The 24,810-nt window shown below is 41.8% G+C and overlaps 1 long non-coding RNA gene across 6 annotated transcripts in view; it reads left to right on the top strand.

Annotated features, from left to right (window-relative positions):
• Positions 1 to 618: 618 nt before the first annotated feature.
• Positions 619 to 24,810, top strand: part of LOC125175510 (uncharacterized) — a 69,738-nt gene continuing 45,546 nt past the window's right edge. For 2 of the 6 annotated variants that reach the window (XR_007155843.1, XR_007155846.1), the window contains exons 1-4: positions 621 to 969; positions 7,031 to 7,063; positions 11,062 to 11,128; positions 14,355 to 14,561. This is a non-coding gene — a long non-coding RNA (uncharacterized LOC125175510). Of the gene's footprint in view, positions 970 to 7,030; positions 7,064 to 11,061; positions 11,129 to 14,354; positions 14,562 to 24,810 lie in introns of all 6 variants that reach the window. The other 4 variants (XR_007155844.1, XR_007155847.1, XR_007155848.1 and 1 more) reach the window with 4 other exon arrangements.

The raw sequence follows: 24,810 nt of genomic DNA on the forward strand, positions 1-24,810 counted from the left end.
CTGAAGGCCACAATATCATTTGACCTTTGTTCGTGCTTCTCAATACCGAACCTTGTAACATTCTGCGTGCTTTGGGATAAATGAATTTAATTAAACAGTTAAATATTACATTTACAATTTTTTACATATGACTCTGGAGAGAACTCCCTCCGCCAACTGCTAAAGAGCCCGCCTTCCCGATTCTGGAGGACAGGCAGGTTTCCCAAAGGGCTCTACCGTGGGGGTTAGTGACTGAAGTGGGCTGGTCAATCGGAAAGTCCTTTTCCCCTTGCTACGAGCTCGAGCTCGGAGAAAGCTCAGCATCCACAGGGCGTCAGACAAACAACCCACCACCCCAGGCTCTCAGGCCCCGCTGAGCCTCACGGTCCGTCCAGGGACAATCGCGCCCAGCTCTGCCGCTGAACCCATGCAAGGCCTGGCTGGGCTGACGTAGGCTCCAGGCGAGAAATTATTTCACAACTGTCAAGAGGAAAGCGCGCGCCCACTCCGTCATTTCTAGGAAGGCCGGGGCCTGCCAGGCTGCGGGGGCGGACGGGAAGGACCGCACACTCCCCAAAACAACTGCAAGCCCAGGGACTACCCGCGCACGCGCAACGGTCTCTTGTGCCTGAGGTGGAGCGGCTCCCTCCGCCAGCTGCCGGATCTAACTTGTGGGCCTTCTCGGCGCGCCGACTTCCGCGCCTGAGCGGCCGTGACGTAGCCGGTCTCCTCCTCTCGTCCTCCCGCGGCGCTGGTCTCTTGTGACGTCAGCAGCAGAATCCTCTCAGTCGAAATAGTGCTAAGTGAGGGGCGGGCCGGATGGGCTGGTTGCCTGCTCCTCCCCCAACCTGAACTTGTTTTGTAAAGGAAACCTCTTGTAATTTCCTAAGACTTTAGATTAAGTCTTTAAACTGTTCCCGTTTCCTAATAAGGGAGAAAACGGCCCTCACCCTAGTTCCAGCTCCTTCCAAGCTGAGAGTTCTGTTAGAAGTAAGCTGCAAAATGTGTTGTTATTTGGATTTATTTGGAGGCTTTTTGCTTGTTGTTTTTGTGTGTTCTCTTGGTGTGTAAATTGACAGAAAGTGACATCCATAAAATCGTAACTTTGTATATTGGAAGCTGGGATAAGCAGTACCTAGTCTGGGTTAATGAAATTAATGTAATTTTAATTTAGTTTAAATTTAGTTTCCATTTGAATTATCCAGGAGTGTCATCAAGAAAGCGTGGGTATAAAAAACGGTTAAAGAGCTTCCAGGAGTATTTAATCGTTTTGTAATCTGTTTAAAGCCAAAATGAAAATCAGGGTGTAATACAAGTAAAAAGAATTTAAACTTGTAAGGGGTGAAGGTTTTGTTTAGGGATAGTGAAATAGACACAGAGATTTGTGTGACTTGCTCAATAGGGATGGAATTCAGGACACTGCTTTCACAACACCAATACTCTTCCCAGTTTGACTAAAGCTGCCTTTAGAACCCGCTGCTGGACCTGGGCATCTATTGCCACTTTTCTTGGCTTCCTCCCTCACTGGTCTTTTCCCCTTTTCCATGATTCTGGTTCTTGCCCTCTCCTCCCTTTTGCTTTCTCAGTTTAACTTACTCTGTTTTCTTGATAGTTGAATCAGCCTTTCCTTTCCTTTGAATACCTCTTTTTAAAAAATACCTGTAAAAGTGGGGGCACCTGGGTGGCTCGGTTGGTTGAGCCCTCCCTCCGACTTTGGCTCAGGCCATGATCTCCCAGTTAGTGAGTTTGAGCCCACCTGGCCTCTGTGCTGACAGCTCAGAGCCTGCTTTGGATTCTGTGTCTCGCTCTCTCTCTGCCACTCCTCTGCTTGCACTGTCTCTCTTTCAAAAAAATTTTTAAATACCTGTAAAAGGAAGTAGAAGGATTTTTAAAGTTTATTTTTTTGTGTTAAGGGAGGTTTTGGGGGGTGCAGGTAAGTTTGTATATGGATAGATATAAAACTTCCTCTGGTAAAAGCTGCCTCATAGCTTTTTTTTCATTCATAGCAATACAGTGAAAGTAGGAGTGTGTGTGTGTGTGTGTGTGTGTGTGTGTGTGTGTGTGTGCATATGTGCGTGCAGTGAAGAAAAGAGAAAGAGAGGAGAGAGGGGAGGGAGTGCTGTGGTGCACTGTTTGGAATCAGAAACCGGAGAAAAAAATATATGAACAGAGGGTGCTCTACTCAATTCAAAATGACACAACTGTAGGTTCTATGAAAGAAATACATCGTTTCCAATCAATCCCTGCAAGTGCTTCAGTAATGCATTTCCTTAGATGATTTGTGTCTTTCACAGAATAAACCTGTAGCTTTAGCAGCGTTAGCTGCCCCAGAAAAAGTAATCCTAGGAGTTCTGTTGATCTATTTCATAAATAATGAAATAATATATCAGTGTTTCCAGACTACATGGCCACCCTATAGGCTTCTCAGTATGGTGGCACCTGTTTCCAGTTCTGCCAGTGGATGTTGTTATCCTTCTTCTACACGTGGGGAACCTAAAGCACAGAGTCCCTTGCCTACCTTACAGACCTACAATGAGAACTGCTGTTTTTTTTTTCCATTTTCTAGTTTCTGGGTGAACATATCTAGTAATAATATCTAACTTTGAACGAATAATAGAATTCACTAAGATACACCAACTGAGTGAAGTATGTTGTCTTATTATCAATTTATTTCTTTGGTGTTTGTCTTACTCTGCTTGGTCAACAGTAACTTGCAGAAGTTGATTGGAAACATTTTGTATATTGATTTGAGGGTAGTCCTGAAGTTTGATTTATGTGTTATTTCCCTATATTGAAAGAAAATACACTGTTCTGTATTCCATAATTTAAAAATAATTGGAGAGGCACCTGGGCGGCTCAGTCGGTTAAACATCTGACTCTTGATTTTGGCTTAGATTGTTGAGTTCGAGCCCTGAGTCAGGCTCCACATGGAGCCTGCTTGGGATTCTTTCCCCCTCTCTCTGCCCCTCCCCTGCTTGCAAGCTCTCTCTCAAAATGAATAAGTAATCTTAAAAAAAATTGGAAACTCGAGTGCATTAACCTAAGTGAAACAGACAAGTACTATTCCATATTCACCAGGATGTACATTACATCCCAGAACTTATTCCTCTTATAATTGGAAGTTTGTATCCGCTGACCAGTTGTCTCCCCATTCCCTGCCTCCTTCCACCAGCCTTTGGTAAACACTACTGTTTCTCTGAGTTTGGCTTTTTAGATCCCACATATAAGTGAGATCATACACTGGCTTATTTTGCTTAGCATAATGCCCTCAAAGTTCATCCAAGTTGTCTCAAATGGCAGAATTTCCTTTTTCCTCATGACTGAATAGTATTACCTTATATGTATACACCATATTTTTGTTATATACATCCATTGATGGATGCCTACATGGTTTCCATATCTTGGCTATTGCAAGTAACACTGCAGTAAACATGGGATTGCAGATATCTCTATGAAATCCTGATTTTAATTCCTTTGGATTCAGAAGTGAGATTGCTGGATCATTTCGTAGTACTGTTTTTAATTTTTTGAGGAACTTCTCTATACTATTTTTCATAGTGGCTGTACCAATTTATATTCCTACCAACAATGCACAAGGATTCCTTTTCCTCCACAACTTCACCAACACTTGTCTCTCGTCTTTTTGATAATAGCCATTCCAACATGTATGAGGTGATATCTCATGGTTTTGATTTGTATTTCCCTGATGATTAGTGATGGGAGCACCTTTTCATATGCTAGTTGCCCATTTGTATGTCATCTTTGGAAGACTATTCAATTTCTCTGCCTATTTTTTTTTAATTTTTTTTTTTTAATGTTTATTTATTTTTGAGACACAGAGACAGAGCATGAACGGGGGAGGGGCAGAGAGAGAGGGAGACACAGAATCGGAAGCAAGCTCCAGGCTCTGAACCATCAGCCCAGAGCCCGACGCGGGGCTCAAACTCACGGACTGCAAGATCGTGACCTGAGCTGAAGTCAGACGCTTAACCGACTGAGCCACCCAGGCGCCCCTCTGCCTATTTTTTAATCAGGTTTTTGTTTTGTTGTTTTATGCTATTGAGTTGAATTCTTTATATATTTTGAAAATTATCCCCTTATTAGATATATAATTTGCAAATATTTTCTCCCATTGTGTAGGTTGCCTTTTAATTTTGTTAGTAGTTTCTTTTGCTGTGTGGTTTTTTAGTTTGATGTCCCGTTTATTGATTTTTGCTTTTTAAAAAAATTTTTTTTAACGTTTATTTATTATTGAGAGACAGACACAGAGCGTGAGCAGGGGAGGGGTAGAGACAGGGGGAGACACAGAATCTGAAGTAGGCTCCAGGCTCCGAGCTGTCAGCGCAGAGCCCGATGCGGGGCTCGAACTCACAAAGTATGAGATCATGACCTGAGCCAAAGTCGGACGCTTAACGGACTGAGCCACCCAGGTGCTCCTATTGATTTTTGCTTTTGGTGCTTGTGCTTTTGGTGTCATATCCAGAAAATTGCTGCAAGACCAATGTCAAGGAGTTTTTTGCTGTTCCCTTTATGGTTACAGGTCTTATGTTTAAGTCTTTAATCCATTTGAGTTCATTTTTATGAGTAGTGTAAGATAAGGGTCCAATTTCATTTTTCTGCATGCAGTTATCTAGTTTTCCCAGTAACAGAGCAGGTATTAAATGTTCTCAACATAATGACAACAAAAACAAAGTGGTAATTATGTGAGGGGAGGGATGTGTTGACTACCTTTGTTGTGGTCAATGTTTCATAATGTATGTGTTTATCAAATCATCACATTGTGTGCCTTAAACTTACATAATATTATATGTCAGTTATATCTCAGTAAAACTGGGGTGAAAAAATAAAGAGAATTAAAAAAAATTGTTGATTTCAATGAAGAATGAAAACAGAAAAAATATGATCTGTGATATTTAATCCAAACATTTATATTAGGATAAATTATTCCCATAATGTCTGTGTAATGTTATATGTGTATCCTGAAGTTTGCAATTCACAGAAGCACTGTTATTTTATGTTATTCTCCCCCCCAAAAAAAATTCTACCTTCGAGAGTAGTGATTTTTATCTTTTATATATTTTTATATCTTTTATATCTTACATTTATCATAAAATTAGAAACCTGGATCCCAGGATGGTAGAAACACAAAACTTATTCCAAAAAACTTTTTATATATTTATAGGACTTTATTATTATCCTTACTATATACACTATTTTAAAGACAAAATATAAAGCAGGAGCATTGTTGGGGTTTTTTTGTGGCTTCGTGGCTTTTTGTTTTGGGGTTTTGTGGGTTTAAAATACAAATAAAAATAATGTCTGTATTAGTGTTTAAAATGTCAGCAATAGTGTTGACATTTTTACTGCTAGAACTATAAAATATAGACATGAATTAATATAATCACCTGAGAAGTTAGGCTAATCAATTCTTTTATTGGAAAACTTGAGGATGTCTTTTACTAACGTCATTCATGAGATACAATTTGAAATGGGGGCTCAAAGAGCAAGGTTTAGGGGCACCTGGGTGGCTCAGTCATTTAAGCATCCAACTCGATCTTGGCTCAGGTCATGATCTCAGAGTTGTGACATCGAGCCCCACAGTGGGTGCTGTCCTCCTGGAACTGGTTGGGGTTCTCTCTCTCTCCCTCTCATTCTGCCCCTCCTCCATGTGCACATGCCCTCTCTCCCCCTCTTTCTCAAAATAAATAAATAAACTTTAGGAAAAAAAGAGCAAGGTTTACTGACTTTATTCTTCTATCTTAGAACTAATATAGAGGCTCATACAACTAACAAGTAGTTTGAACAGAAAGCATGAACTAAAGGGACTAGGCTTTACATGTTCTGAATCTCTCAAGTGGGACAACATGTATGTACAAAAATTTCTTTAGATTATTTGGAAAAACTTTATTCCAAAGTATTGTGAACTTCCATTCTGCAGATGATTGGAATATATTTGGATAATGAATCTGTCCATTCATACCCATATGTCTTTGACCCTCATATTCCATTGCAGTTACTTTTTCTGCATAACAAGCTGACCTAAATTTGGCATCTTAGAAACAACCATTTTATTATGTTCATAGATTTTGTGGCTCAGAAATTCCATCCAAGCACAGCATGGTTGATTCTTCTCTGAGGAGTCCCTTGGGCTGGTCTGGCTCAAAGACTAGGAGCAACTACTCTTGGCTACTTTGTGTGGGTTGGCTTCCTTACAGCTAGTGTCATCTGGGTAATTAGACTTTATGTGGCAGTTCAGGGCTCCAGCCTCAAGTGTTCTAGTGCATAAGGCCAGTGCTGCATTGCCTTTTATGACTCAGCCTCACTATTGTGTCTGCTGTAAACTATTGGTCGAAGGAGTCATAAGTCTACCCAAATTCAGAAAGTGCGTGTGCTCGTTTTGTGTGATTCATCTTATCGTGCCTCACAGATATTGGGTTGTTTTTTTTGTTTTGTTTTGTTTTTTTTACAAATTGAAGTTTTGTGGCAACCCTGCCTTGAACAAGTCTATCAGTGCCATTTTTTCCGACAACAGTCGCTTATTTCATGTCTCTGTGTCACGTTTTGGCAATTCAGTATTTCCAACTTTTTCCTTATTTGTCATGGTGATCTGAGATCAGCAATTAGTAATTGCTGAAAGCTCAGGTGATGGTAAGCATTTTTTAGCAATAAAATATTTTTTAAGTTTTTATTTATTTTGAGAGAGAGAGAGAGAGCAGGGGAGGGGCAGAGAGAGAGAGAGAGAGAGAGAGAGAGAGAGAGAGAGAGAGAGACTCCCAAGATGGCCCGGTGCTGTCAGTGCAGAACCTGATGCGGGGCTGGAACTCACGAACTGTGAGATCATGACCTGAGCTGAAATCAAGAGTTGGAAACTTAACCAATTGAGCCCCTAGCAATAAAGTACTGTGTTTTTTAATTAAGGTATGTACATTATTTTTTTAAGAGATAATGTTATTACACACTTAAGGGACTATAGTGTAAACATAATTTACATGCACTGAGAAACCAAAAAATTCATTTGACTCACTTTGTTGCAATATTTGCTTTATTACAGTGGTCTGCAAACAAAACCCACAATATCTCTGAGGTAAGTCTATATGTGCATTTTTGTAGGTTAGCACTTGGAATTAAGCAGATGCCTTGTACCCCCAAAAGTCTGCTCCTGTGACCCGGCCTCTCCAGAGACATGCCCTGTTTCTGGTCCCTAGCTACCCTAACCTGCGCTGCCCACAAATGTGCAGACTGCACTCTCTCAGCTGGCCTTCGGTTGTTAGCATCCTCCAGGCCTATTGGGCTCAGGCTGGTCTCCGAAACCTGCATAGCCTCCAGGATGGAAAGTGCCCACTCCTCAAAAATCTTTCTGAGGTAGTAGCTTTAAACCAATGACGAACAGTCTGCATTCGGATTGACTGCCTGATGTGGTCCTGGTCTTAGTCAGCCATCAACGCTCCCAGGTGTCTATTCTTGGACGGTACCCAACAGTTCTGGCTGTTCCTTGCTGGCAGGTTCGTGCACTTTCCTCCACCTCTGCCTTCAGGAGAAATATGCACATTTGTGTAAAATAAGGCTTGGAATTAGACAGATGCCAGGTACTAGAAAAAGACTGCTTCTGTGATCTGGCCTCACCCTGTTCCAGGTTCCTGGCCACCCTGACTTGTGTGACATGCACATGGGCAGTGCGTCCCCTGTCAACCATCCTTGGGTAGCCAGAACCCTCTAGGCCTGTGGAGCTACGGCCTACACTTAACCAACTGCACATCTTCGGGAATGGAGGGAGAGCTTCCCCTGAAAACCATTCTGAGACAACCACTGAAATGGGTGACTGGGGACCCCATGTGGACCTACTGTCTGCTGGAGTCCCGGGCTTCGGGCGGCAATCAAGGCTTCCAGGTGTCTCTTCTTGGAGACCACACATTCCATCCCTGGCAAGACAACCCAGATTACTCAGGCTCTGCCATCAGTGGGAATAGGCACATTTGTGTAGATTATGGCTCGGATTAGGTAGATGCTTTATAACCCCCCAGGGCCTACTCCAGTGACCTGGCCTCTCCAGCTGCCTTGCCCTGTTTAGGTCCTTGGCCACCCTGACCCATGCCACCTGTGCATGCTTGCTTTGTTTGCATGCACTTTTTTGCACTCTTGGGCAGACTCGGCACTGAAGCCCGTGGAACTCTGGCCAGGCCCCAACCACCTGCATAGCCTCTGGTGTAGTGGGAGCCCACCTCCTGAAAATCACTCTGAGATGGCAACTGGAAATGGCTAACAGCGTTTCTATGGATTTGCTTCCTTACTCGAGGCTTCAATGGAGACTAGTGCTTCCAGGTGTTTCCTAATGGAGGATACCCTGCCCTGCCTGCCTGGCTCCTTCCTGGCAAGGAAGTTGAAAAACTTCCAGCTCTGCCTTGGAGGGGGAGAATTGTGTACAATGGTAGGTAGGCCTTGCAATTAGGCTAAAGTTTTTTCTACCCCCAAAGAACCTGTGGGGGTTCTCCTCTCAGTTCTCAGTTCTCCTGTGTGAGAACCTCTCCCAACCCTTACCCTTTTCCAGGACCCTGGCCACAGGCACATGTGAGTGTGGCACATACACAGCACACACACTGACAGCTGCCCTTGGGCAGAAAGGCCCTCCAGGCCTTCGGAGCTTGGGCCCATCCCTTACCACCTGCATTGCAAAAAGTGGAGGAAGCCCACCCTTCACCCCCCAAAATCACTCTAAGGTGTTAGCTGAAATGGGAGACTGCCAGTCTCCTTGTGGACTGCTTGCCAGATGTGGTCCTGGGCTTGTGTTGTAGTCGGGCTCCCAGGTGTCTCTCTTTGGAGGATACGTTGGTGAGCCAAACCAATGTAGACCTTGCAAAGCAGTCCAGATTCACTCAGCTCTGCCTTCAGGTGAATATGTGCATTTGTGTACCAGAAGGCTTGGGATTAGGCAGATCAGTTACCTCCAATACTCCCTTCCCCTGCCTGGGCCTCACCTGACATTGACCTGTTCCTGGCTACTCTGATCCATGAAGATATCCTTCAATAAGAGGCACTTAGGGTTCTTGATTGCTGCAGAAGCCTCCAACCTCATCATGCAGCCAGGCCATGTGGGCTGACTGTAGCCAGTTTAAAGCTGCTTCCTCAGAAAGATTTTTGGTGGTGAGCTACATCCACCCAAAATGCTATGTAGGTGATTGGGGACTTGGCGTGAAATCCTAGGCCTGATGGGCACTGGCTGCCTGGGCAGGCTGACAGGTGCGTACTGCACATGCATGGGCTATGCAGGTAGCCAGGGACAGGTGTATGCGGAAGCCAGATAACAGGTGCAGGCTATAGGGGCTATAACATATCTCCCTAATTCCAGGCTCTAACATAGACAAATCTGCCTGTTCAACTGGGGGTAGAACTGGAGGAATCTAGATGACCTTACCAGGGTGGGGACGCACGGGATGGTCAGGTACACCCAAATGTGTACTGACAGTCCTCAATGTAAAATGGAGCCTCAGAAATACTTTCAGCTGGTGGGCTCCCTACACCCTGAGACCACTCAGGTGGTTGATGTCCTACCAGAGCTCCATGGACCTGGAGTGCCCCTGCAAATGCTAACAGTGTGCAGACGGCACATTCATCGTCCGTGCAGGTCAGGGTGGCCAGGTCAATATCCTGAAGCGCCTGTTCACAGGGAGAAGCATTGGGGGTTCCTGACATCTGCCTAATTCAAAGCATTCACTTACACAAATGCTCATATTCCACCTGAGGGCAGAGCTGGAGGAATTTGGACAGACCTGCCAAAGTGGGTCAGCCCAGGATAGTTAGGGTACTCTCTAAGAAGAAACACCTGGGAGCCTTGGATCCCTGAATCCAGGTAACACCTGGAAAAGCCTAGGATTACATCGGGCAATCCATTCCAAATGGGGACTATCTGTTGCCAATTAAATCTGCAGCCTCAGAAGATTTATAAGGAGTGTGCACTCTCCACATTTGAGCTTGTGAAGGTTTTGGAGAAAGGCCTAAGCCCAACAGACCTAGGGGGCCTGGGCACCCAAAGGCCAGCTGACAAAGTACAGACTGCATGTTTATACGTAGCACAGGGCAAGGGAGACAGGGACATAAAACATGACAGCTGTAGGGAGAGGCTGGGTCCCAGGAGCAGGTTACTGGGGGTACTTGCTTCTAATTCCAAGTGCTAATTTTCACAAATGTTCATATTTCCCCTGAAGGCAGAGCTGGAGGAATCTGGACTGCTTTGCTAGGGTGAGTCCACACAAGATGGTTGGGTATACCCCGAGAAGAGATATCTGGGAGACTTGCTTGATGGGGAACCCCAGGACCCCACCAGGCAGCCAGTCCACATGGAGACCGATTGTCACCAGTTTAAATCTACTGCCTCAGAAAGATTTTTCTAGTGTGGGCTCCCTCCACCCCAAGGAAATGCAGGTGGTTGGGGGTCCTCCTGGAGCACCAGGGGCCTGGAGTGCCCCCTTCAGCCAAGGGCCAGCTGAGGAGGTACAGATTGTACATATGTGGGCTGTGCAGGTCCAAGTAGCCAGGGGCTTGTAATAGGGCAACTGTAAGGAGAAGCTGGGTAACAGGAGCAGGCTAGTTGGGGTACCTGGAATCTGCTTAATTCCAAGTCTTACTTTAAAGAAATGAGCATATTCCCCCTAAAGGCAGAGCGGGAGGAAAGTGGGCTGCCTTGCTAGAATGGGGCCAGGATGACTGACCAGGATCTCCTCTAATAAGAGGTACCTGAAAGCCTTGATTGCTGGAGCAGCCAGGGGCCCCATCTGACGCTGGTACTGACTGTTTAAAGCCAGTTTAAAGCTGTCACCTCAGAATTTCAGGGGCGGGATTCCTCTGCCCAGGAGGCTATGCGGGTGGTTGGGACCAACCAACTCCACTGGCCTGGAGGGCACCAGCTGCCCTTGGTGGGCTGATGAGGTGCCTACTCTGCATGTGCAAGCTTTGCAGGTCAGAGACCAGCGATAGGGCAAGTGTCTGGAGAGGCTCGGTCATAAGATCAAGCTGTTGGGGGTACGGGGATCAGCTTAATAATTCCAAATCCTAACCTATTCAAACATGCATACATATTTCCACCCAAAGGTACAGCTGGAGGAGTCTGGACTGAATTGCCAAGATGGGGCCTGTTGTGCTGCTGTGGTATCCTCTGGTAAGACATATCTGTAAGCCTTGATTCCTGGTAAACCTAAGACCCCATTGAGCAGCCCGTCCAAAAGGGTTCTGACTGTTGACAGTTTAATTTTTTTTTAATGTTTATTTTTTTTTCTGAAAGAGAGAGACAGAGTGTGTACGGAGGAGGGGCAGAGAGAGGGAGAGACAGAATCTGAAGCAGGCTCCAGGCTCAGAGCTGTCAGCACGGAGCCCGACGCAGGGCTCAAACCCACGAACCGTGAGATTGTGACCTCAGCCAAAGCTGGATGCTTAACTGACTGAGCCACCCTGGAGCCCTATGACAGTTTAAAGCTGCCATTGCACAAAGATTTCTGGGAGGTTGGCTCCCTCCACTCTGAAGACTATACTGGTTTGGGAGACTAACCCAAGCTCTGCCAGCCTGGAGGACCCTGACTGGCCTCAGCAGGTTGACAGGGTGTGTTACTACACATGTGCAAGCAGCACAGATTTGGGAAGCCAGGGACCTGGAACAGGGCAAGTTTCTGGAGAGACACAGGATCTGTCTGTTGGGGTTTCAAGGCATCTACCTCATTGTAAGTTTAGCTTACACAAATGTGCATATTCTCCCTTAGGGCAGAGCTAGAGGAATCTGGACTGCCTTGCCAGGGTGGGCCTGCACAGGATGGTCTGGGTACCCTCCAGTAAGAGACACCCAGGAGTCTTAATTGATGGAGAAGCCTGGGACACCATCAGTCAGCCATCCAAGTGGGTATTGACAGTCCCCAGTTTAAAAAGAAGCCTCAAAAATACTGGTTTGTGGGCTTTCTACACCCAAAGGCCATTCATTCTGGGGGTTGGGGTCCTGCTGAGCTGCATGGCCTGGAGTGCCCCTTATAGCCCAATGCATCCTTCTAGGGTGTGATCTGAGCATGCACAACCTCAGCAGGTCAGGGTTGCTAAGGTCCTGGAACAGGCCGGTTTGCAGGAGGGGGATATTGGCAGTACCTGGAATCTGCCTAATTCCAAGCCTTCACCTATACAAAGGTGCATATTCCCCCCAAAGACAGAACTGGAAGAATCTGTGCTGCCTTACCAGGGCTGCATAGAGAAGAATGGTCAAGGTACCCTTTAATAACAGACACCTGGGAACTTTAAAGGGCTGGAGAAGCCAGGGACCAATCAGGTATTCAGTCCGATGGTGCTGTCGCCAGATTAAAGCTGCAGCCTCAGAAAGACATAAGGAATGGGCACTCTCCACCCTGGAGGCTAGGCAGGTTTTGAAGGACAGCCTGAATCCAACAGGCTTAGGGGGCTTCGGTAGGCAAAGGCCATCTGACAGAGCGTACACTGTGCGTGCATGGGTGGCACAGGTTGGGGGAGCCAGGGACCTGAACCAGGGCAGCTGCAGGAAGTGGCTGGGTCCCAGGAGCAGGCTCCTTGCATCTAATTCCAAGTGCTGATTTTCACAAATGTGCATATTCCCCCTGAAGGCAGGGCTGGAGGAACCTGGACTACCTGACCAGGGTGAGTCCACACAGGGTGGTTGGGGTATACTCCAAGAAGAGAGATACTTGGGAGCCCTCATTGCTGGGGAGCTCCAGGACCCCATCAGGCAGCCAGTCCACATGGCAACTGACTGTCACCGGTTTAAATCTGCCTCAAAGGTTTTCCTGATGTGGACTCCCTCCACCATGAGGCCAGGCAGGTAGCTGTGGTGTTTCCAGAGCTTCAGGCACCTGGACTGCAGCTCTGTCGCCTATGGCCAGCTGGACGAAAGTGGATGGCCTTGTCAACGTGGGGCTGGGCCCACAGGCCAGGGTCTCCCCAGTATGAGACACCTGGAAGACTTGTAAACTCAGGACCCCATCAAGCAGCCAGTCCAAATGGGGACTGTCACCAGTTAAAAGCTACCATCTCAGAATTTGGGGAGGTGGACACCCTCTGCGCTGATGGCGATACAAGTGGTTCGGACCCACCCTAGTTCTGCTGGCCTGGAAGGCCATGGCTGCCCTTGTCAAGTTGATGGGGTGTGTGTTACACATTCTCAAGCTGCTCAGGTCAGGGTAGGCAGGAACCTAGAAGAGGGTGAGTATCTGGAGAGGTTGGACCATGGGAGTACATGCTGAATGTGCAAGGAATCTGCCTAATTCCAAGCACTAATCTACACAAATGCACATATTCCCCTTGGGGGCAGAGCTGGGGGGATCTGGTCTGCCTGCCAGGGCAGGTGAGGCAGGATGGTCTAGGAACCCTCCCCTAAGAGACTTCACGACCTCACAGTTTGTGGGTTCCAGCCCTACATCAGGCACTGCACTGACAGTGTGGAAGCCTTCTTGGGATTCTCTTTCCCTCTCTCCCTGCTTCGTCTCCCACTCACACTTTTTCTCTCTCTCTCAAAAATAAATAAACTAAAAAAAAAAGAAAAAATATATCTAGGAGCCTTGATTGCTAGAGAAGCCAAGAAAGCATCAGACAGCCAGTCCAAATGGGGACTGACTACTGCCAGTTTAAATCTGTGGCCTTGGAAAATTTTTCTCAGTATGGGCTCCCCCCACCCTGAGGCTTTTCAGTTGATTGGATTCACCCAGAGCTCCAGGGGCCTGGATGGCCACCCGCAGCCCAAGGCCAGCTAACAAGGTGTGAACTGGGTATGGGTGGGACAAGCAGGTCAGGGTAGCCAGGGACCTGGAATGGGCAAGTGTTGGGAGAGGCCAGGTCACAAGTGTGGGCCATTGTAAGTCCAAGGCATCTGTTTAATCCAAGCCCTAACCTATAAAATGTACATGTGGGGGCAAATGGCAGAATGCCCCCAAAATGTGCCACTTCAGCATATTATTTTGGATTAAAGTCACTTAGGAAACAGCCAGTACAAGAATAACACTCCCAACAGCTTTGTCTCTAGAAAGCAGGAAATAAATCTCCCATGTGAAAAGTACCCTCCCTGTACCAGGATGTAAAGATAAATTTTAATCACCAGATAAGGAATTCACAGATATGAAGGCTGTGTAAACATCTTGTTACTTTTACTAATTTACTACCCTAGCTCAAATTCTGTTAGAATTTCTTTAAAACTGAAGCTTGTGAACCTAAGTTTTCTTTGTCTCATCAGTTTCTCACAGATTTATTGATTCTTTGATTATAAAGCATGAAAATGCCCGCTTTGGTTAGTTCATCGAGTCTCAAATTTAATATCAGCCCTCCTTGTGCATATAATTAAACTATTTTTCTCCTGTTAATCTGTCTCTTGTCAATTTAATTCTTAGATCACCTAGAAGAACCTTGAAGGTAGAGAATCATTCTTCCTCCTCAACAGTTGGCATAGCCAGCAGGATAAACTTTAGCTGGCTGGACACTGCTGCGGCTGAGAGATTATGGGACATCTGACAAAAGCTGGCACGAGGGAAGAATCCCCATCACCACATCAGCCAACTGGATCTCTGCCTGCCAGGTCTCGTGCAAGTGAGAGTGATGTGAGTCCTTTTTCTCTCTCTTCCTAAATCTAAGTTATCAGGAGAAAATATTTGTGGAACTAGTGCCTTGGCTCTAATGGCTCTGGTGCATTTGGTAGAGTTCTCTTGGCTTGGCACATCGATTTCCACCCAGAGATGACCACAGCTTTTCTTTATCATTGTATTTTGTGTCATTTGTCATCAAAATGAATTACCATAGGAGAGCACACAGACATAGTCCCGGTCAGCCTGTTGTTCGAGGTGGCCTCACAGACTGGTGAGGTCACAGTTACCATCACATCTGTATCTGTTTAGACGAACTTTGCTGCGGGTCGTCTATGTAAAAGCCGGATGAGGTTTTTCCTTTTGTCTTGTTTTATGTCCTCAGAGCTTGGCTTAAGTAATTAAACTTAAGATAAAAATTATTGTCCATATCCAATGTAAATTCCCCTTCTTGAAATCCAGCCCCATCTGCCTGTTTTAACTTCCTTTTTCCCCACAAGATTTACAAGATTTGTGACCAGTGAGAATATTCTCTCTGGTCTCCACCATCCACAAGATGGAATTACCAGAGGGTACTGTGGTGGCCTGTCAAGTAGAATGTGGTTCTTTTTTTTTTGTTTTTTTTCAACGTTTTTTTGTTTTTTTGTTGTTTTTTTTTTTTTTTTTTTTGGGACAGAGAGAGACAGAGCATGAACGGGGGAGGGGCAGAGAGAGAGGGAGACACAGAATCGGAAACAGGCTCCAGGCTCCGAGTCATCAGCCCAGAGCCTGATGCGGGGCTCGAACTCACGGACCGCAAGATCGTGACCTGGCTGAAGTCGGACGCTTAACCGACTGTGCCACCCAGGCGCCCCTAGAATGTGGTTCTGAGACACACAGTTACAAGCAGTACTCTCATTGTCTGGCCTTGCCAGCAATCGGGAGTTCTATGTTATAAGAGGTCCCAGCCCATAAGGGACCCTTGTCTTCGTAACCGCCATTAGTGCTAGAAAAGTCTCATTACAGTAGTGCCTGCCCCATGTCACAGATTAGTGGGTCTGTGACTAGAGATGTCTCACATTTTTTTTGCAGGAGACTGGACATGCTGTTTTCTCTACATCATGTTTACTTCCTGTGCAGTGAAGGCCTGTGCTGTCTTAGACTATTTTGGGAGTAAAATTTTGGACCATGGGGGAGGCATCATCTATGCTCTCACCAAGGATGCTTCTTGTGTCTATGGTTTAAGCCTGGAAAGTTGCCTGTATGTCTTCCCATAAAAGTGCTTATTGGATTGAGTCACTATTGAGATTAGTAAGATCCTACTCATCATTGCCAGATGATGGATCCTTTACACTGGCTATATTTGCAAGAAAAAAATTACTTTATAGAAAGTTCTCTATTGACTTACTAGTATAATAGCTAGCTAGCTTTTGGGACTCTGTTGAGAAGATGAAAAAACAAAAATTACACTGAAAACAAAAATTAATATTCACATCCAGTGTAAATTCCCCTTCTCAAAATCGGGCCCCATTCACCTATTTTAATTTCCCTTTCCAAAAAATCTGTATAGAGACCACTCTGACCTGATCTCTAAGTTCAAAGTATGTAGGTTATTCAGGTAAATGCTAAAAGGCAAGAAATTAAATTAAGAAAAGCTGAAGACTGGCAATAAGGCTGGCTTTGCTCCTACTTTCAAGGGCTCTGTAAAATTTTTTTTTCTTATGTAGAGTAACATGTAAGTGAAATCACATGGTATTAATATTCCACTGTCAGACTTACTTCACTTAGCAGAATAGCCTGTTGACAATCAATCTCAATCTCTTTCATGGCAGAGTAATATTCTTTTGTGTATATAAATATATATATTATATATATATATATATATACACACATGTATACACATATGTTTCTTTGTAAATATATATGCATATTTACACACACACACACACACACACACACACACACACACCAATCTCTCTATCTATTCCTCTATTGATGGACCCTTAAATACTTCCATGTCTTGGATATTGCAAAAGAATATAAAGTGGCAATAAACTTAGGAGTACATGTATCTTCTTGAAGTAGTGTTTTCCATTCCTATGACTAAATACTCAGGAGTGGAATCACTGGATCCTTCTTTACTTTGTGCAGTCAACATAGTGTTTTTCATAGCAGTTGCACCAATTTACTTACCTACCAGGAGATAACAAGGGTTCCCTTTGGTGGATATCATTGGTGGATCAAATCCAGTGTGCTTGGTGTGAGGTAGTACCTCATGGGGTTTCCTTGTGGGTCTTCTTAATGATATCTGATGTCGAGCATCTCTTCCTAGGTCGGTTGGCTAGCCAAATCTCTTCTTTGAGGAAAAAATACTATATCCAGTTATTCACAAAAGTATGTGGAGGTGTGTGTGTGTGTGTGTGTGTGTGTGTGTGTGTGTGTGTGTGGTTTACAAGTATGTGGTTATTTCAGATATTAACCCGCTATGGTATATATCAGTTACAAACCACTTGGGCCATTCAGCAGGGTGCCTTTCATTTCACTGATGTTTTCCTTTGCTGGGCAAAAGCTTTTCATGCCAGTGTGCTCTCCATAGTTTATGTTTGCTTTGGGTTCTCTTGCCTGGTGAGACCTATTTAGAAAACTATTGCTTCAGCCAATATACAAGAGATTACTATCTATGGCTCTTTGAGTGAGTTTGATGGTTTCACGGGTCACCTTTGGGTTTCTCTTCCACTTTGGGTTTGTTCTTGCACATGGTATAACTGTCCTTATTTTGCACACAGGTATCCAGTTGCCCCAGCACTACATATTGAACATGTGGTCTTTTCCCCCTTGTCTATTTTTGCCAATTTTTTCCTAGACTAATGGACCATATAATGGTGGGTTTATTTCTGGGCTCTTTACGTGGTTCCACGTATCCGTGTGTCCTCTCATTTGTGCCAGAACCATACTCTTTTGGTTACGTACAGCTTTTTAGCATATCATGAAATCAGGGACTGTGAGAACTTCCGTTCTGTTCTTCCTCCTCAACATTACTTTGGGCTCTTTGGGGTCTTTGGTGATTTCATGCTCATTTTAGGATTATTTATTCTAGTTCTATGGAAAACACAGTTGTCCTTTTGATAGGGATCACATTCAATCTGTCAATTGTTTTGGGTAGGGTGGAAATTTTGACACAATTGATTTTTCTACACTGTGGGTATCCTGTCTCTATACACTGATTCGTGCTATCTTTAATTTGTTTCATCTGTGTTTTATGATTTTCAAAGTCGAGGTCTTTCACTTTCTTGGTTATGTTTCTGCCCTTTTTGGTGGTTTTTCTTTTTCTTTTTGGTTCTAATGTAAATGGATTGTTTCCTTTCTTTTTCCTACCTCCTTATTCTTCTGTGGAAATGCAATGAATTTGTGTATATTAATTTTTACTGAATTCATGTATCTGTTTAAAGAGTTCTTTGGTGAAATCTTCAGATTTTCTATATATGATATCACATCTTTTTAATGTGACTCTTACTTTTCACTTTCACTTTCTATGTCTTTTCTTTTTCTTGTCTTATTGCCATTGCCAGAACTTCCAGACATTTGTTAAGAAAATATTGAGGAGTATGAACATCTTTGTCTATTTCTGATTATTTCAGTTCTTTTCTATTGAGAGCAATATCACATGTGGTTTTGTCATGTTTTCTTCAGTGTGGTGAGGTATGTTTTACTCCCAAACTTTGTTTAGAGTTTTTATCATAAACAAATGTTAAATTTTATTAAACATTTTTTTTGCACTGATTATAGTGATCCTGTGCATTTTATCCTTCCCCTTTTATGTTTTGTATCACATTGAATGATTTGCAATATTGTACTCTCTTTGCATCTCTTTAATAAATCCCCCTTGTTCTTTTTTTCCCCTAATTTTTTTAATGTTTCTTTATTTTTGAGAGAGAGAGAGAGAGAGAGAGAGAGCGAGCGAGCAGGGGAGGGGCAGAGAGAGGGAGACGTAGAATCCAAACAAGCTCCAGGCTCTGAGCTGTGAGCACAGAGCCAAACCCAGGGCTCGAACCCAGGAACCATGAGATCAAGACCTAAGCCAAAGTCAGATGCTTAACCAACTGAGGGACCCAGGTGCCCCCGCCCACTTCTTCTTTTTAATGGTTCCTTTAATGTATGTTGAGTTTGTTTTGGTGAGGCTTTTTCCATCTATGTTCACCTGAGATATTGGTCTCAAGTTTTCTATTTCTGTACTACAGAAATTTCAGTAACTTTGTGGGGGTTTTTGTCTTTGTAGACAAGATTTTGGTCTAATTTTGATCAAAGTGATATTCATCTCTAGAGTGAATTTGGAAGTTGTCCTTTGGTTTCTATGTTATGTATTGATTTAAAAGTTATTAATCTTGAGGCATGGTTCAGTCAGTTGACTTCGGCTCAGGTCATGATCTCATGGTTCATGAGTTCAAGCCCCGTGTCAGGCTCTATGCTGACCACTTGGAGCCTAGAGCCTGCTTTGGATTCTGTGTCTCTCTCTCTTTCTGCCCCACCACCCCCCACACTCTCTCTCCCTCTCTATCTCTCAAAAATAATAAAAACAAAAAAATATAAAAATAAAAATAAAATTTAGGTATTAATCTTTTTTAATTTAATGGTTATTTTATTAACCTTTGGTTAATCTTAATGTTAAATTAGCATCACGTAAACAACATAGTGATGTGATAGCTCTTGACATTTTACAATGCTCACAAGTGCATCTTTAATCTGTCCTCATAGAATACTATTTCAATGCTAGTGACTATATGACCTATGCTACACTTTAGTTTTCATGACTTCTTATATCATAATGGAAGTTTTTACCTCACATTTTTTTCACCTATTGTTCCCTTCTCACTCTCCTCATCTCAGTCCACCACCAGTTTGTTCTTTGTGTTTATGGATTTCCTTCTGTTTGTTTGCTTGTCTATTTGTTGTGATTTGGAGATTCCACGTATAAGAAAAATCACATGGTATTCATCTTTGATTTATTTAACTTAGCATAATACCCTGTAGTTCTATCCATGTTGTCACAAATGGGACATTTTCACTCTTTTATGGCTGAGTTACATTTCTGTGTGTGTGTGTGTGTGTGTGTGTGTGTGTGTGTATCACATGTGAGATACACACACACACACACACACACACACAAACACCTTCCTTATTCAATCATTTATGGATGGACACTTACGTAGCTTCCATATGTTGGCTATTGTAAACAATGCGGCAATAAACACAGACCTGTTTATTGAATCTTTTTGAATGTGTGTTTTCGTTTTCTTTGTGTAAATACCTAGTAGTGGAGTTACTAAATCACATACTTCTGTATTTGTTTTGGGGAACCACAATACATTTTCCACAGTGTTTCATAATTTATATTCCTATTAAATATGCACAGTGCTTCCTTTTTCTCCACATCCTGGCCAGCACTTACTTTTTTAATTCTAGCTAATGTGACTGGTGTGTGATTATACCTGATTTTTTGTTTCATTTTGCATTCCCTTGATGATTAATGATGTTGAGCATCTTTGCATGCTGCTGGTGGCCAGTTGGATGAGTTCTTTGGAAAAATGCCTATTCTAGTCTTCCATTTTTTAATTGCAGCGTTTTTTGTGTGGAGTTGAATAATTTCTTTTTAATCATGCTTTTATTTTTTTAATTTTTAAAAAATTTGTTTAATTTACATCCAAGTTAGCATATGGTGCAACAATGATTTCAGGATTGCAATGATTCCTTAATGCCCCTTACCCATTTAGATCATCTCCCCTCCCACAACCCCTCCAGCATCCCTCTGTTTGTTCTCCATATTTGAGTCTTTTATGTTTTGTCCCCCTCCCTGTTTTTATATTATTTTTGCTTCCCTTCCCAAAATGTTCATCATTTTGTATCTTAAATTCCTCATATGAATGAATTCATATGATATTTGTCTTTCTCTGACTAATTTCACTTAGCATTAATATCCTCCAGTTCCATCTATGTAGTTGTAAATGGCAAGATTTCATTCTTTTTGATTGCGGAGTAATACTCCATTTTGTGTGTGTGTGTGTGTGTGTGTGTGTGTGTGTGTGTGTGTGTGTACCACATCTTCTTTATCCATCCAGAGTAGGATAATTTCTTTACAGATTTTGAATATTAAGCTTCTCTGATACATCATTTACTAACAGTTTTGACTTTTAGTATGTTGTCTTTTGTATTGTTGATGGTTTCATTTGCTGTATAAAAGTTTTTTTTTTTTTTAAGCATACTCTCAATAGGTTTTTTTCTTTTGTTTCTTCTGCTTGAAGAGACCTATCTAGAAAAATGTTGCTAAGGCCAATGTCCATGGGACTACTATGTTTTCTTTTAGGTTTTTTTTTTTTAATGTTTGTTTATTGTTGAGAGAGAGAGTGTGAGCAGTGGAGGGACAGAGAGAGAGGAGTGACAGAATCCAAAGCAGGCTCCAGGCCCCAAGCTGTCTGCACAGAACCTGACGTGAGGCTCAAACCATGAGATAATGACCTGAGCTGAAGTTGGATACTTAACTGACTGAGCCATCCAGGTGCCCCTCTTTTAGGAGTTTAGTGACTTCGGGTCTCATATTTAGGTTTTTAATCCATTTTTGCCTATTTTTGTTCATGATACAAACAATGGTTCCATTTAATTCTTGTGCATATAGCTGTCTTGTCTTCCTTGCCCCATTTATTGAAGAGCCTGTCTTTTTCCCATTGTCTATGTATGCCTCCTTTGCTGTAGACTGATCATATAGTCAGGGGTTTATTTCTGTGCTTCCTATTCTGTTCCATTGTTCTATATGTCTGTTTTTATTCCTGTACCATATTCTTTTGATGGCTATATATTTGTCATACATTTTGAAATCAGTGATTGTGTTACCTCCAGCTTTTTCTTAAGATTGCTTTGGCTCTCCAGAGTGTTTTGCAATTTCTATACACATTTGTAAATTATTTATTCCAGTTCTTTGAAAAGTACTATTGCAATTTTGATAGGGATTGCATTAAATATGTAGTTGCTTTTTGTAGTGTGGAATTTTAAAATTATTAGTACTTCTCCACCATTAGCATGTTCTATCTCTCCATTAGTTATGCTTTTTTGAATTTCTTTCATCAGTGTTTTATAGTTTTCAGGGTAGAAACGTTTGTGATTAAGTTCATTTCAAGGTATTTTTGTCTTTTTTGGTGCTGTTGTAATTTTTATGTGTGTGCAATTTCTGTTTCTTCTACTTTGTTCTTAGTATATTTTGAAACAACCAATTTAGGTTTATTAATTTTGTACCCTGCAACTTTACTTACACATTTGTTCATTCTAATAGTTTTTTGTGGACTCTTTAGTGTTGTGTATTTATCTATTTTATATAATATATAATATATACATATTATAGTGTCTCCTGAAAATACGACAGCTTTACTTCTTTCTTATAAGCCTGGATGTCTTTTATTTATTATATGATTGCTATGGCTAAGAGTTCCAGTACTCTACTGAATTAAAGTGGTGAGTGTGGACATATTTGTTTCTGATTATAGAGAAAAAACTTTCAACTTCTCTTCATTTAGTATTATGGTAGTTGTGTGTCTTTCCTATTTTACTTTTATTATGTTGAATTATGTTTCTCTATACCTACTTTTTGGAGAATTTTTATCTTGAACAAATGTTGAATTTTGTCAAATATTTTGTACATCTTGGAGACACTCATATGGTTTTTATCCTTTTGTTGATATGTTGTATCAGATTGGTTGATTTGGACTATTGAATCTTCTTTGGTTCTTGGTAATATATACCCTTGATCATGGTGAATCATTTCTTTAATGTGATTTTCATTTCGGTTTGGTAAGAATATTTGGCAATATATTTGTATCTGTGGACATTAGAAGTATTGGCCTGAAGTTTTCTTTTTCTACAGTGTGTTTGTCTTATTTAGGTATCAGGGCAATTCTCACCTTGTAGAATGAATTTGAAACTTTGCTTCCTCTTCTGTTTTTTTGAATAGTTTAAGTATGTATTAACTCTTCTTTAGATGTTGGGAAAATTTACCTGTGAAGCTATCTTTCCTGAACTTAAGTTCCTGAGAGTTGTTTTTGTTTTTGTTTTTGTTTTTCTACTGATTCTATTTCCTTTCTTATAATTTGTTACATTTTCTATTTCTTCCTAATTTGATTTTGGAAGATTGTGTGTTTCTATTTATTTCTTCCACATTGTCCATTTTGTTGGGATTTAATTTTTCATATTCTGTTATAATCCTTTTTGTCTCTGTGTTATCTGATGTTATTTCTCTTTCTCTTTTTTCTTTATTCTTGTTAAAGATTTATCAATTTTTTTTCAGTCAGCTCTCCTTTTTATTAAACTTTTGTTTCTTTTTAGTATCTTGTTTGTTTCTGCTCTAATCTTTATTATTTTTCCACTGACTTTGGGATTTTTTATTCTTCTTTTTCTGATTCCTTTAGGTGTATGGGTTAATTGTTTAAGACTTTTTTTGTTTCTTGAGGTAAGCTTGTATTGCTATTAACTTTCCTCTTAGACCTGATTTTGCTGTGTTGAAAATGTTTGTATCATTTTGTTTCTGTTTTCATTAGTTTCCATGTATTTTTTAAATTTCTTGATTTCTACATTGACCCCTCCTTTTCTTAATATCCTGTTGTTTAACCTACATGTGTTTTTTATGCAGTTGTTTCTTTGTAATTGATTTCTAGTCATACTGTTGTGATCAGAAAAGATGCTTGATAGGATTTCAGTCTTCTTAAATTTTTTTGAGGTTTGTTTTGTGGCCTGATATGGCATATATCCTGGAGAATGTACTATGTGCCCTTGAAAAAATGTGTAATCTGTTGTTTTGGGATGGAATGTTCTGAAGACATCTGTTAAGTCTTTCTGATCTAATGTGTTTTTCTTGATTTTCTGTTGCATTTTATGTCTGATCTATCCATTGTCGTACATCGAATATTAAAGTCCTCTATTGTTATATTACTATTTTTCCCTTCATGTCTCTTAATATTTAAGTATTTGGGTGCTTCTATATTGGGTACATATATATTTACAATATTTATGTTCCCATGTTTTATTGATCATTTTATCATTATGTAATGAATGCCCTTCCTTGTCTTTAGTTATAGCCTTTGTCTTAATGTATATTTTGTCCACTAAAGTATTGGTACCCTAGGTTTTTTTTTCTTCTATTTGCATGAAATATTATTTTCCATGCCTTCACTTTCAGACTATCTGTTTTTAGGTCTGAAGGGAGTCCCTTGTAGACAGCATAGAGATGGGTTTTGGTTTTTTTTCCATTCAGTTACCATATTTCTTTTGATTGGAACATTTTGTCCATTTACTTTTTTTTTAATGTTTATTTATTTGTGAGAGAGAACGTGCACGTGTGCAAGAAAGAGCATGAGCGGGAGAGGGGCAGAGAGAGAGAAAGAATCCTAAACAGGCTCCAGGCTCCAAGCCGTCAGCACAGAGCCCAATGTGGGGCTCAAACTCACAAACTGAGAGATCATGACCTCAGACGAAGTCGGATACTAAACCGACTGAGCCTCCTAGGTGCCCCTCCATTTACTTTTAATGTAATTATTGATATGTATGTATTTCCATTTTGATCATTGTTTTCTGAAATGTTTTTATAGTTCTTTTCTGTTCCTTCTTGGTTTTTTTTTTTTCTCTTCTTTAATTTACATCCAAATTAGTTAGCATATAGTGCAACAATGATTTCAGGAGTAGATTCCTTATAACATTTAGCCCATCCCCCCCCAACCCTTCCAGTAACCCTCTGTCCTCCATATTTAAGAATCTCTTATGTTTTGTCCCCCTCTCTGTTTTTATATTATTTTTGCTTCTCTTCCCTTATGTTCATCTGTTCTGTGTCTTAAAGTCCTTGTATGAGTGAAGTCATATGATATTTGTCTTTCTCTGACTAATTTTTCTTAGCATAATACCCTCTAGTTCCATCCACATAGTTGCAAATGGCAAGATTTCATTCTTTTTGATTGCCAAGTAATACTCCATTGTATATATACCACATCTTCTTTATCAATTCATCCATTGATGGACATTTGGGCTCTTTCCATACTTTGGCTATTGTTGATAACACTACTATAAACATTGGGGTGCATGTGTCCCTTCGAAACAGCATACCTGTATCCCTAGGATAAATACCTAGTAGTGCAATTGCTGGGTCATAGGGTAGTTCTATGTTTAGTTTTTTGAGGAACTTCCATACTGTTTTCTTGAGTAGCTGCCCAGTGTGCATTCCCACTAGCAATGCAAAAGAGATCCTCTTTCTCTGCATCCT

The sequence above is a fragment of the Prionailurus viverrinus genome, chromosome C2 (assembly GCF_022837055.1).
Source record: "Prionailurus viverrinus isolate Anna chromosome C2, UM_Priviv_1.0, whole genome shotgun sequence".
In the NCBI taxonomy this organism is placed as follows: domain Eukaryota; kingdom Metazoa; phylum Chordata; class Mammalia; order Carnivora; family Felidae; genus Prionailurus; species Prionailurus viverrinus.